Here is a 12,453-nt window from a genome sequence, read left to right on the forward strand (position 1 = left end):
TCAAGGTAAATACTGTCCTGTCAGAGCACATTGTCCTGTGTCGTCGGTCTCATCCTCCATGTACCACGGAGAAAACGTATGAACAACTGGTGCCTCCCCAGAGGCCCATCACTTAGTGGTGCATGGAAAGCCGCAATGGCAGCCACGTACACCTTAAGTGTGGACGGGGTTAGACCAGCAGAGAAGCGATCTTGAAGGAACTCCAGAACTGAAGCCACCAGGCAGTTAACTGGGTCTAACGCATGCTCTCTACACCAAGTGGAAAACCCATTCCACGTTAGGCTATACAATCTTCTAGTGGAAGGAGCTCTGGGACTAAGTATGGTCTCGACCACTCTGGCTGAGAGGCCAGCATCTAGGTACTGAACCCCCTCACGGGCCAGACCCACAGCTTCCTCAGGAAAGGGTGAAATATTGTGCCTCCTGCCTGAGACAGCAGGTCCCTCCTTAGAGGGATCTGCCATGGGGGACCTGCCAGGAGTGCTATTATGTCTGTGAATCATACCCGCCCAGAAAGGGGCTACTAGAAGTAGACTGACTCCGTCTCGACAGACCCTCTCCAGAACACAGTGGACAGTGGGACGTGTCTCGACGCGAACAAGTCCAAATCTCGCCCATATCGACTTCAAAACCTCTGGGTGAAGTCTTCCTTCCCCGGGCCTCATCTGAGTCCCCCCCATCGATTCAGATAAGTGACTACCGACATATTGTCCGACCGTATCAGGACATGGTAGCCTTTGATGTCTGGGAGGAAGCTCCTCAGAGCTCTGAACACAGCCAACATCTATAGGCAATGTATATGCTAAAAGCGATGATGGTCCTGCCACAGACCCCATGACCGCGCCCCAACCAGTGAGGGAGGCGTCTGTCGAAACGGTTTGCCAGCAACATGATGCTCCCAACACTGGACCTTTGGACAGAAACCAAATGTTGATAGGGAACGAAGGCATCTGCGCGTAACCCTGATCATACGGAACAGATTTCCCCTCGAGGAAAACGAGCTGCCTCGAGGAAAACGAGCTGCCTCGAGGAAAACGAGCTTGGATGCAGCTGCCATGAGGCCCAGCTGTCTTTGAAATGGTTTACAGTGATGTCATGGCCTAGCTTTACGTGCCAGTATCGTAGTCGAGTGCCATATCACGCACAGGAACATAGTTCTCTGGGCGGGCATCAACACGCTTTTCTTCGTGTTGAGTGTCAACCCCAAGCTTTGAATATGACCAAGGACGACATATCGTTGTCGAATTGCCATCTCTCGAGACTGAGCCAATATGAGCCAGTTGTCGATATAATTCAATACGCGGATGTCCTGGAGCCTCAGCGGGGCCTGGGCTGCATCCATGCACTTGGTGAACGTGCGAGGGGAGAGAGCTAGGCCGAACAGAAGAACCTGATATTGGTCCGCTTCGCCCCCGAAAGCGAACTATCTTTGATACGGAAGGATGGAGATATGGAAGTATGCGTCTTTTAGATCTATCGTGACAAACCAGTCTTCGGACCTGATTTGGCTCACGGTGATGGGAATTGATAGTATCTTGAACTTGAACCTCCTCAGAGAACGATTCAAGTGCCTCAGATCTAAAATCGGCCACAACCCTCCATCCTTCTTTGGAACTATAACTAAAGTACTGGCTGTAAAACCCAAACTCCCTCTCTGGAGGAGGAACACGTTCTATGGCCTCTATGACCAGCAGAGAGTGTACTTCTTGTTCCATTACCTGAGCCTGCTCGGAACCACTGCAGTATGTACCACCCCAGCGAATGTAGGGGGGCGGTGACTGAACTGCAGTCTGTATCCTATTTTTACTATACGCAGGACCCATGCAGATATATTGGGTAGGCATTGCTATGCTTCTACAAAATCTACTAAGGGAACTAACCTCTCTAGACTGGCCTCGGGTGTTCTTCGAGTGTGCGTTTGCTGAAAACCATTGATTTGGCCCAAGGCATCCTGGACGGCAGGAAACCAACATCATTTTCCTGAGGGCTCTGTTGCAAGAACGACCTTGGTTGCTCTGCCGCGAGGGGGACAGCCCTTGGAGGTCTCATTATTTTGGCTAGGACCTCTTTCCCAAAGCCCTCTTCGCCTGAAGGATCGCCGTCAGGTCGCCCTTCTGGTCAGAAGACTTCAAGTGAGAGCGTTTTCTCTGTTGCCAGGCTCCAGAGGGAGGGGCTCTAGAGGAAACGCTCTCCTTTTGTACCTGACGGTACGATGAGCTTGTTGATGGCTGAGGCTGACCGCTCGGTACAGCCTTCTTGGACTTGGATCTTGAGCGGCGAGGGAGAAATTGCTGGATTTTGAGCGCAGATTGCTTCCTCGCCTCCTGAAACCTGTCGACGACAGTGTTTACTGCATCACTGAATAGGCCAGAAGGCCAGGAGAAACGACTTATCCTTCTCTTTTATTCCAGATATGTTCAGCCACAGATGTCTCTCCGTGGCTACCAGAGCTGCCATGTCTCCTCAGTAGCCTGGAGAGAATCTGTGGCTTTACGCAACTCCGAAATATCTTCAGGAGTTGATCCCTCGCCCTCATCCAAGTCCTTTAAAAGGTCGGCCTGGTATGCCTGCAGATTAACCGTTCAGTGCAGACATGAACCAGCCCAACCCGGAGCCATATATGCCCTGCCCACAAATGCAGAAGTGTCTCTGCATGGTTTGCTGGGCAACACCGTGTCTTTCAGGGATGATGCCGCTTCAGGAGAGAGGTAGCTAGTGAGAGCCTCTTCCATCCGTGGCATGTTCCCATACCCCAACTCTCTCATGCCTATTACATCACTATAATCTACCGCAGTAGGATTAGAGACGCGAGAGGAGTGGGGTTTATCCCATGACTTACAATACTCATTATGTAAATCAGGGAAGAATGGTAAGACCAGGTGTTGAGGTTGTGTCCGGTGCTGCAGGAAGTGCACATCCAGTTTGCCTTTATTAAGCGCTTCCTGTCTCTCATGCGGCCAGCTGATGTTTAGTCTAGCCACAGCACGCGTCACAACCTCTATGAGCTCCACATAGGCAGGAACATGAACTGGCCGAGTCTAATTCACGCTCATCTGCCTTGATGCTGAGCACTTCCACTTCCTTAGAAGCAGAGAGCTCGAGCATCGGGCCCTCGTCACGTGCAGAAGAAGCCGCAGCGCGAGCATCTGCACCATGACCGAGAGCCTCAAAACCTTCAGATGAAGAATGAGAAAGTGTGTGTGCCGGCGTCACTTTATACTTCCGGGTATGCCGAAACATGTTACATCATGACTCAACACCAATTAGGATTGGAATAGTTTCATTCATACTTCAGAGGCATACACTTAGGGAGCGTCCCCAAAGTGTCGTTCTTACGACGCAGTGCGAGTCCCCTCAAAAGGGAAACACTGTGTTACTATACGCTGTTTATGGTTGCCAAGATATGGAGTAATTAAAAAGACATTCACAACAAAATGCACTTTTTAAAAAAGACAATACTATATACAGTAGTTATGAAATATTTAAAGCTTGTTCCATATTGATTATAGTTAGTTACATTTTCAGGTATCAATCAATATTGGATATTTAATTAGGCATGCTCATTTCTATTTTTCTATTTACATTATCTTTGCTGTAATTTAGCACACAAAATACAAGAAATAACCAATAATTGTAATAATTTAAGACATTCATTAATTATTTGTATCTCAGCATGAATAAGTATCATGGTTTGGTAATTATTGTTTGATTTGGTAATTATTTTTTTTAGCTATAACAAGGGTATTAAAAAGTATAAATATATTAATATTGCCCATACACTGCTTATCAGCAATAAATAATTATTAGCCTATCAATAACAGTCAGAATTGAATGTTTAAATGAAATGGAAATTCAGCCAATATACTAAATGTATGTTATTGATCTTATTGTGAATAATTAATATGTGCATTTTTGTTGATTGATTTACATTTATGCATTTGGCAGACGCTTTTATCCAAAGCGACTTACATTGCATTTAAAAATTCTTATCAGTTCTTACTTTCCCTGGCAATCGTACCCATGACATTGGCATTGCAAGTGCTAATGCTCTGCTGTTTGAGCTACAGGAAAGTGTTTTATTGATTTAATGACGTACCTACCACCTAAACCCCACTCCTTCCTTACAATCATTTGCATTACAATCTGCCTCTATAGAATGAACAACAGATGGACAGACGATGTTTTTTCTTCCCTAATGTCACATATATCTGAGTGAAACAGCTTCTCAAACAAGAAAAAATGTAGGGTGGGGTTTGATTTTGTCCATTGGAAATTGTTTGGATGGTTGTGGTTTGCTATTGCTGTGATCTAATGTAATTGAGAGGTTGTCCCCCCTTTGCGCCAGTAAACACATCATTAGAGAGGAAGTTATTTTGATTTAAGGTTTGAGGGCACGTTGATTTATAATAAATACTGCAATATCCCATTCAAATAAAAAAAAGTCAATTTAGATTTTATGTTGATTTAAAATATTGGTGCATCCCTACAAAACCGTTTTTCCGTTGAATTTCCCACAAAAAAAATATGTTTTATATCTTTACTATGATAAAAATTACTCAGCATTTTGATCATTATGCATATCACACATAGTTCTGCATGTGTTAATATAAAACAGCTAATATAAAAATAAGAGTGCAACTCTTCGGCTAAAGGAATTCTGCTTTGTGACCTCTGAGCTTTCCAAAGTTAGTATCCATGATCTACAGTATATGCTCTAGCTGTACAAGTACAATGCATATGGAAGAAGGAAAGAAAATGACTGGAGCTCAGAGTAAGGATATGATTCACTTATCCAGCTTTAAACCCTGCTTGTCCTCGCAGTCAGGGTGGCAGCAAAGTGCGGAAATGTTACCTTGCCATTAAGAACACACCAAACACTGTTTCACAGTCTGAGGTTAACTGGACCTTAGCTCAGCTTAACCCAGACTGAAAGATATGTACAAAATCGTTAGGGCATCAAGACTTTTTTTTGGGGAGAGTATGTTGGTGGGGGTCTGAAGCCAGGCAGTGAGGTTCAAAACATTTAATAAGCTCCCACTGCATTTGCTCCAGGGTCATGGCTTGTAAAAGGACAAGAAATTTGAGCATGAATAACAAGTGAGGATCTCACTCCCTAACTATCCCTCACGTACGACTTAATCAGACACGGATTACATGAGCTGGGAACATCAACTCTCCCTTAATTAAAACCAGTCTGACCTGCTTTGTAATTATAGATCTATGTCAAAGCTGAAAGTGAGTAGTCAAATATCACACATAGGTTTTGAAGTCTTTTCAAATATACTCAGTCTTCAGAAAGTCAGAAAATTATATTCGCTAAGCTTATGAAGCAAACACATTATTTGTTTTAGAAATAGGTTTATATTTAATAAGATATGTATTCACCAGCAATCCATTAATTCATTTTAACAGGTTTAGCTGGAATCACAGCTGAATATGATGTTCCAAAATTAGAGTATTAGTAGACTGTCTGCTTAATATCTGCTAACACTTTATTTTTATGGTTCCCCAACAGACATTCTACTGACTATAAGTAATTGTGCAACTACATGTCAACTTATTTTACTAACACTAACCCTAACCTAACAGTCTGCTAATACTCTAATGAGAGTTAGTTGATAGGTATAGTTGACAAGCTACTTGTTTGGGAGACTTTTGACTGTATGGATCTGATTTGTAATTAGATAAGTGAACCCCTCTGGGTGCCTGTCAGAGCACAGTTTGATAAGGATGAGGAGACAGTTGAGCAGTTTTCGATGATGTATTGATAAAAGGACAATCCACAGTGGTACAGGTATTTCACAGGTAAGTATCAATTACAGGCATTAGAGGCATTAGTCTGGAAAACAAGAAATACCATAAAGGATAGTTAATAACAAGAATAGCTGGGCATATATACAATAATACACATCCATTAGTACGTAAGGCAGCCAAAACATACTAAATCCTCATCAGTAACATTTCACCATGAAATATACAATCCAATAAAGGAAAATAGGGAATCACATTGTACATTGTAGACCATATGCAATCATCGAACATAATAAACATCACTCTATGGATAGCACAGCATATCAGATTGTAATCGCTCGTTTGGTATAAACAGCTCAAAACGTCAAATTTACATCCCAAAAGAATCGTCAAAAACAAACCAAAAATAGTGATATACGTACATCTCAATAAAGAAGAAATAATCACAAATGGAACTGCGTTATTAACCCTCTGGGGACTAAGCTCTTTTTGGTCCGTTTTCTCTATTTTTACATTTGGATTCAGAAGACCCTAAGCTAACATAAGCACGCATGTAATATGTTTATAAATGAGTAAGAGTGAATATGTACAATAAACTAGAGAATTTCAAAAACAGAAATTCGATTTTTGGCATTTATTTCTGAAAATCACACATCACACAACAATGGTGAACAGTTTGTGAACAAAAAATATATTTGTAAAGCCTTTGCTTGAGAGTCATGTGTAATTGTTAAATAAAATGTGTAAAGAACAATGAAAAATTTAACTTTATTTACAAATAGTCCCAGGCGTTTTTCTTAGGAATGTTTCGAATTTTCTAAGCAATGCTTTCTCCTCGTCACTCTCCAGTAATTGTTCCAGAGCTTGTTCCACCGTAAATCGTTCACTGCTTGCCATCATAAAAGTGCTAAAACAATAAATAATGCTACGATTGTATGTGTATATATAAATATATATATATATTAGGGGTGTGCAAAGCAGCAGGTATTTGTATCTGTATTTGTATTTGTTGAGGGGGAAAAAGTATTTGTATTTGTATTCGAGTAAAATCCAAATTAGGCGTAAAAATCTAGTTTTTTTGCATTACACTTCTAATTTACGTTATAGTGTAAGTATTCTTTAATTATATAAATCCAGCAATGAACATGTAGCCTACCAAGGAACTTCATTGAAAAGAAAATAACATAACAGCCATTACCTCATCCATGGTTAAACCAACAACTAATAAAATACCATTGTGAACATTATGAATCCCACCACCACCCGTCCTTGTTGGAGGACGCTGAACAGACAGAATAAGTAAGGGATAATGTATAGCGAGGCGGTTGATTATGAGCCTGACGCGAAGCGGAGGGGTCTTGAATCAGCCTTAAGGGTTTGTATTCGCTATAACAACCACCTCGCTATACATTATCCCTTTTACTACATGGCTACCTACCAAATAAATCAATAATTTGACTCAAAATATTGATTTAAAAAGGAGTTTATTGATTTAAAAACTATTGTATTGCTTCCGCTAAAAAAAATAGTCCGTTCCGTCTCTACGTTTAGAATCCATGGCAACGCTCTGTTTTTCGTGGCAACGGTGTGTTATACTTAGCAGCGGTCTGTTATTAAGAAATAACCATGGAAATAACAGACCGCATTCTACATTAGGATTCAACCAAGCCATGTAATAAAAACAAATAATTACGGAGCTAACAGAGCTACGTAAACAGAGCGAACATGAGAGCACCCGGCTGCAGACGTCAATAATGCAGGATAATGAAATAATCTCCCGATCAAACTCCACGTCCCGAAAGTTATAAACTGCCTCCGGAACCCAGTTGAGGTACAAAAATCTATTCAACAAAAATAGTAATGCGGTTAAGTGTTTTTTCGCTCAGCCGAGCCCTCTCTGTTGCTGTGTGCAGCCTGTGTCAGTCACCTCTTCCTGAACGTCACTCACTCACTCGCGCACTGCGGTCTTGTGAGGAAACGCAGCTTTTTGATATAAAGTTTTTCTTGTTCCCGAATACAAATATTTTCTAAAGTATTTGTTCGAAATAAGTATTCGTAAAAAACACGTTATTTGTGCCTTTCCGAATACCGTATTCGGGTTCGGCTCCACCCCTAATATATATTATAATTTTTCTGTCTCTCTCTCATATCTCTGAGCACTCTCGCTCTGTTAAGCCTTGTTTACACTCAACGCGTCCGTTCACTTTCTGTCGTCTCTGCCACCCTCGACGCTGTTTCCGTAATAGTATATAGTACCACCCCTTGCAAGGCTACTGAGTCCTCCGATTTGCTAGAAAACGTCATGGTAACCTTCCTCTGATTGGGTAAGAAAAATATTCCTCCATCGGCAATTTTTCCATTGGTTGTTGCTCGTGAATCTGCCAAACAACATTGATTTCATTGGCCTTTGACGTGGTGGTATTGCGCATTGATAACTAACCAGCTGTCGGTAAACGGGTGAAATCCGGAAGGATATGGAAAAAACTCGAATGACCTAACCATCATCTCTGACGGTCCGTAACGGCAGATCTTCCGGAACACCCTGAATTGCCAGGGCTTCAACTACAGTGGAAAGCAGGATTGTTCGCTCTGATCCGTCATCCAGTAGGGCAAATGTATCCAAGGTACGATCTTCATAATGCAGATGCACTGGAACCACCTTAAGCATCACACGGCCACACACACTGGAAGGTTTATCGCAGAAGAACCTATCAGAGGAGAAACACGTAAGGCAACTCTTCTCCACAGTAGCAGGATCATCTGTAGTAGAAGAACCAACATTTACATCGCGCAGAGGGCGAAGATGTAAACCACGGCACAGACTACAGGGCTTCTTCAGGTCACATCGAGGAGCATGGTGGGATTTCGCACAACGCCAACAGCTATCGTGCCTACGGATCCAGGTCTTAACTTGATCAGGGGTAAGCTGGTTGAAGGAAGCACACTGACTCAGGTAATGCTCAGATGTGTAACAGAAAGGACAATAGCGCTTAGCTCCAGCAGGCTTGGCTGGCTGAACGGAACCTCTACGAGGCATAGAAGTCTCAACTGAGGAAGAGGCCAGGGATGAGGATGTTCCAACTCCATGCAGGATAGCAACGAATCTCTTGCCAGCAGGTGAGCTCTTAGATATCAGTTCTGCATCGTAACTATGACACCAGGTCTCGTAACGAAGCCAATTAGAGAGGTCAATTAGGTTAGGGTTAGAACCAGGTTGACAAAACATATGGCGACGGAAATCTGCTCTCTGATCTGAGGGTAGCTTGCTCAGAAGGCGTGCGATGTGGGAACCACAGACCAACTCCAACTCCCCTTCATGTCCTAAGGTTCTCAACAGGCCGACTAGAGACTGGACTTGGAGAGCGAATTTTTGAAAGGCTGGGACATCACCTCTTCTAACATCAGGACTATCCAGGACACTAGCTATCCTCCTCAAAGCTAACTGATGTGGCTGGCCGTACTTTTCACGAAGTGCTGACATAGTATCCATGAAGGGGGTAGGGGAATTCAATTAAGCATCAGCTATCATCTTAGCTTCCTCGAGCTTTAACCCTCTGGGGTCCTATGTGTTTTGGGGTCCTGGAGGTGTTCTGACATGCTCTAACATTTGTGCTTTTTTCAGTTATTTATAAACATGTTAATGGCAAAGGTGTAAATTCACTCTATATAGCACAAACAGGGCTACCATAATATGTTAGCAAGATGTATGTACATGTTTGTATTTTTGAGAGAATATTGTTTATGCATGGTTATTGAAAAAACTAAAACTTAAAGTCTCTGAAATAAGGCCACAAAACACATACTAAATATGTGTCCTGAAGACTTTTGAATAATGGATGTTCTCGCCTAGGATTTTTGCTTCAAAATGATCTGAAAATCATCCTTCCAAATCATTCACATAAAACAATACATTGATTTAAATTTAGTAAAACACTTTTTGTTTGGAAAGGCAATATGCGAAATGGGCGTGACTCATGTATAATGGTCTGATTCACACCTGTGAAGACAAAAGACCTGCTTAATGAGCCTGCATAATGAGCTTTTCACAGGTGTGTCACTGAGCCACAAGAAAGAATACAAGGACACAAGAAAAGAAATGTATATATATACTACAAAATTGGTTCACAGTTGGAAACATCTATAAAAAAATAGTATTTTTCCACTTATATTTTTGCTTGCAAATTGTATATCCAAGGTGAACATTTCTAGTAATTGTGTAGTTAATTCTCATACTGTATTTTCAGAAAGTTTTGGATATGTATCCTCTCCCCAAATGTGTCACTAATAAAACACAATACAAATAATTTGAAGAGAAGGCTTATATTGACCTTTTAAGATTTTGTTTAAATCTACCTTGTAAATATATTATTTGCTATTTTATTAAAAAGGTTACAATTACAGCAACAATTAAAATAACAATATTTCAAGTGTAATATTTCTTTGTAAAAACTAAAGTATACATTTTATCATACATATTTCAAAGTTAAGGATTCATTAGTTTGAATAAAGCCTACATTGGAACAAACACTATAATAGCATCCTAGTTGATGACTTTATTTTTGACAAAACAAACATAGCCTAATATATTTAACATTTGAGCAGAAATTGGTGAACAAAAGCTTATTCAATGTGGCAGTAGTCTATAGTTTAGGCTACAGTAAACAGTTAATAATCTATCCAAAACTAGTCGACGAAATGTTGTCTTTCATATTTCTTCTGTAACATAGGCATATCGTTTGTTGTTTTTATGATAGCCTATATTAGGGCATATAAATATTAATTTGCAGTTTAATACGTTGCTAATACAAAGACATTTTAACGTTATTTCAACATATTTCAGTCGATTTTCACTCATCTCAGTATAGCAATAGGGTTTGGTAAAAACTGTTCAGTTCATTCATTCACACACAGACGCGATTCATATTTAAACAGTCTTTTTGCGGTTTACATACACTATGATATCGCAATTAGAACACTAATAAAAAAAACTTACTTCTCAGATGGATATTTCATATTTCTTTGTAAAAACTAAAGTATACATTTTATCATACATATTTCAAAGTTAAGGATTCATTAGTTTGAATAAAGCCTACATTGGAACAAAGACTATAATAGCATCCTAGTTGATGACTTTATTTTTGACAAAACAAACATAGCCTAATATATAACATTTGAGCAGAAATTGGTGAACAAAAGCTTATTCAATGTGGCAGTAGTCTATAGTTTAGGCTACAGTAAACAGTTAATAATCTATCCAAAACTAGTCGACGAAATGTTGTCTTTCATATTTCGTCTGTAACATATGCCGCTTTTCCACTACACAGTACCAGCTCGCCTTGGCTCGGCTCGGCTCGACTCGACTCGCCTTTGTTTGGTTTTCCACTGTGTAAAAGTTGTACCTGTACCTGCTTTCGGGTACTTTTTTTCGTACCACCTCCGGCGAGGTTCTAAGCGAGCTAAGGCGATACTAAAATGTGACGTAATACAATGCCGACTGCTGATTGGTCAGAGAGAATCGTCAATATTCACTGCGTCATCATTGCACGCGGCAGACGGAGTATCCAGAATAACCAGAGAATAACCCCGCCATTTTTAAATAGTTTGCCCAGATATACTAAACTTACTATTATGGCAACTCGGAAGAATACGCCGTGGTCAAACGAGGAGGTGCAGACTTTCCTATGTTTGGTTGCCGAAGAAAGGATCCAGCGAGAGCTTGATGCGGCAACGAGGAACGAAAAAGTTTATCAAGAAATCTCCGAACTGCTGTCCACACATGGCTACAACAGGACTTTCCAGCAATGTAGGGAAAAGTTAAAAAAACTGAAAAGTGACTACAGAGCTGTAAAGGACCACAACGGCCGCAGTGGTTCAAACCGAAAAAGCTGGAAGTGGTACGAACAGATGGACGGTATCTACGGCCATAGACCGGCGAGCAACGGGAGGGAGGGTGGACTTGACTCGGCCACCAGTTTGTTGGAGTCGCTGATGGAGGATGGTAAGTGTTTAAAATTTACATTACATTAATCATGTAGGCGCACTCTGCTTGAGAGTTTTGTTTTCTGTAGGCTGGCTTTTGAAAAGCTGAAGCTCACTTATAACATCGAAGACTGTAAACTTGTGTCGCAGATAACTATTGCTGCTACCGCTAACTATCTGCCATTGCTATTTTCGTATTGTGTTGACTTTTGTATGATCTTTCTATCTAGATTCCTTTTCGACGAGCGAGAATGGTTCAGTGACTCCCACTGATGCCACGTCGGCACCGGAACCAGCGGCACCATCGACACCAACAAGATCAGCAGCGTCGACACCGAGACCCGCAGCAGCGTCGACACCGGCAACTGGTTAGTATAATTGGAGAAAAAGTAAACTCTTCTAGCCTGTTGTCTGTGAATCTATACACACTTTTTAATATATCATTAATCGTATCAATAACTCATTAATATAACGTAAACGTACTTGCATAACAACAGGAAGCATTCCCAGTTATGGGAATGCAGGATTCATTAATAAACCTGTTCAGTATTTTTATAACTTTCCAGACGTACACCTATACTGTACACATGGTATTTTAAAGTTGACATTTACTAAAATAGTTGGGCTCAGATGTTAAGTCGTTATATACTATATAAGTAATAGTAAGTTGTGGGCTTGTCTTTTTTTATGTAGAAGCTGTAATGATAATACATGTGAACAATT

The sequence above is a fragment of the Siphateles boraxobius genome, unplaced genomic scaffold (genome assembly GCF_051911475.1).
Source record: "Siphateles boraxobius isolate OS27281-9 unplaced genomic scaffold, OSU_SipBor_1 9, whole genome shotgun sequence".
NCBI lineage: Eukaryota > Metazoa > Chordata > Actinopteri > Cypriniformes > Leuciscidae > Siphateles > Siphateles boraxobius.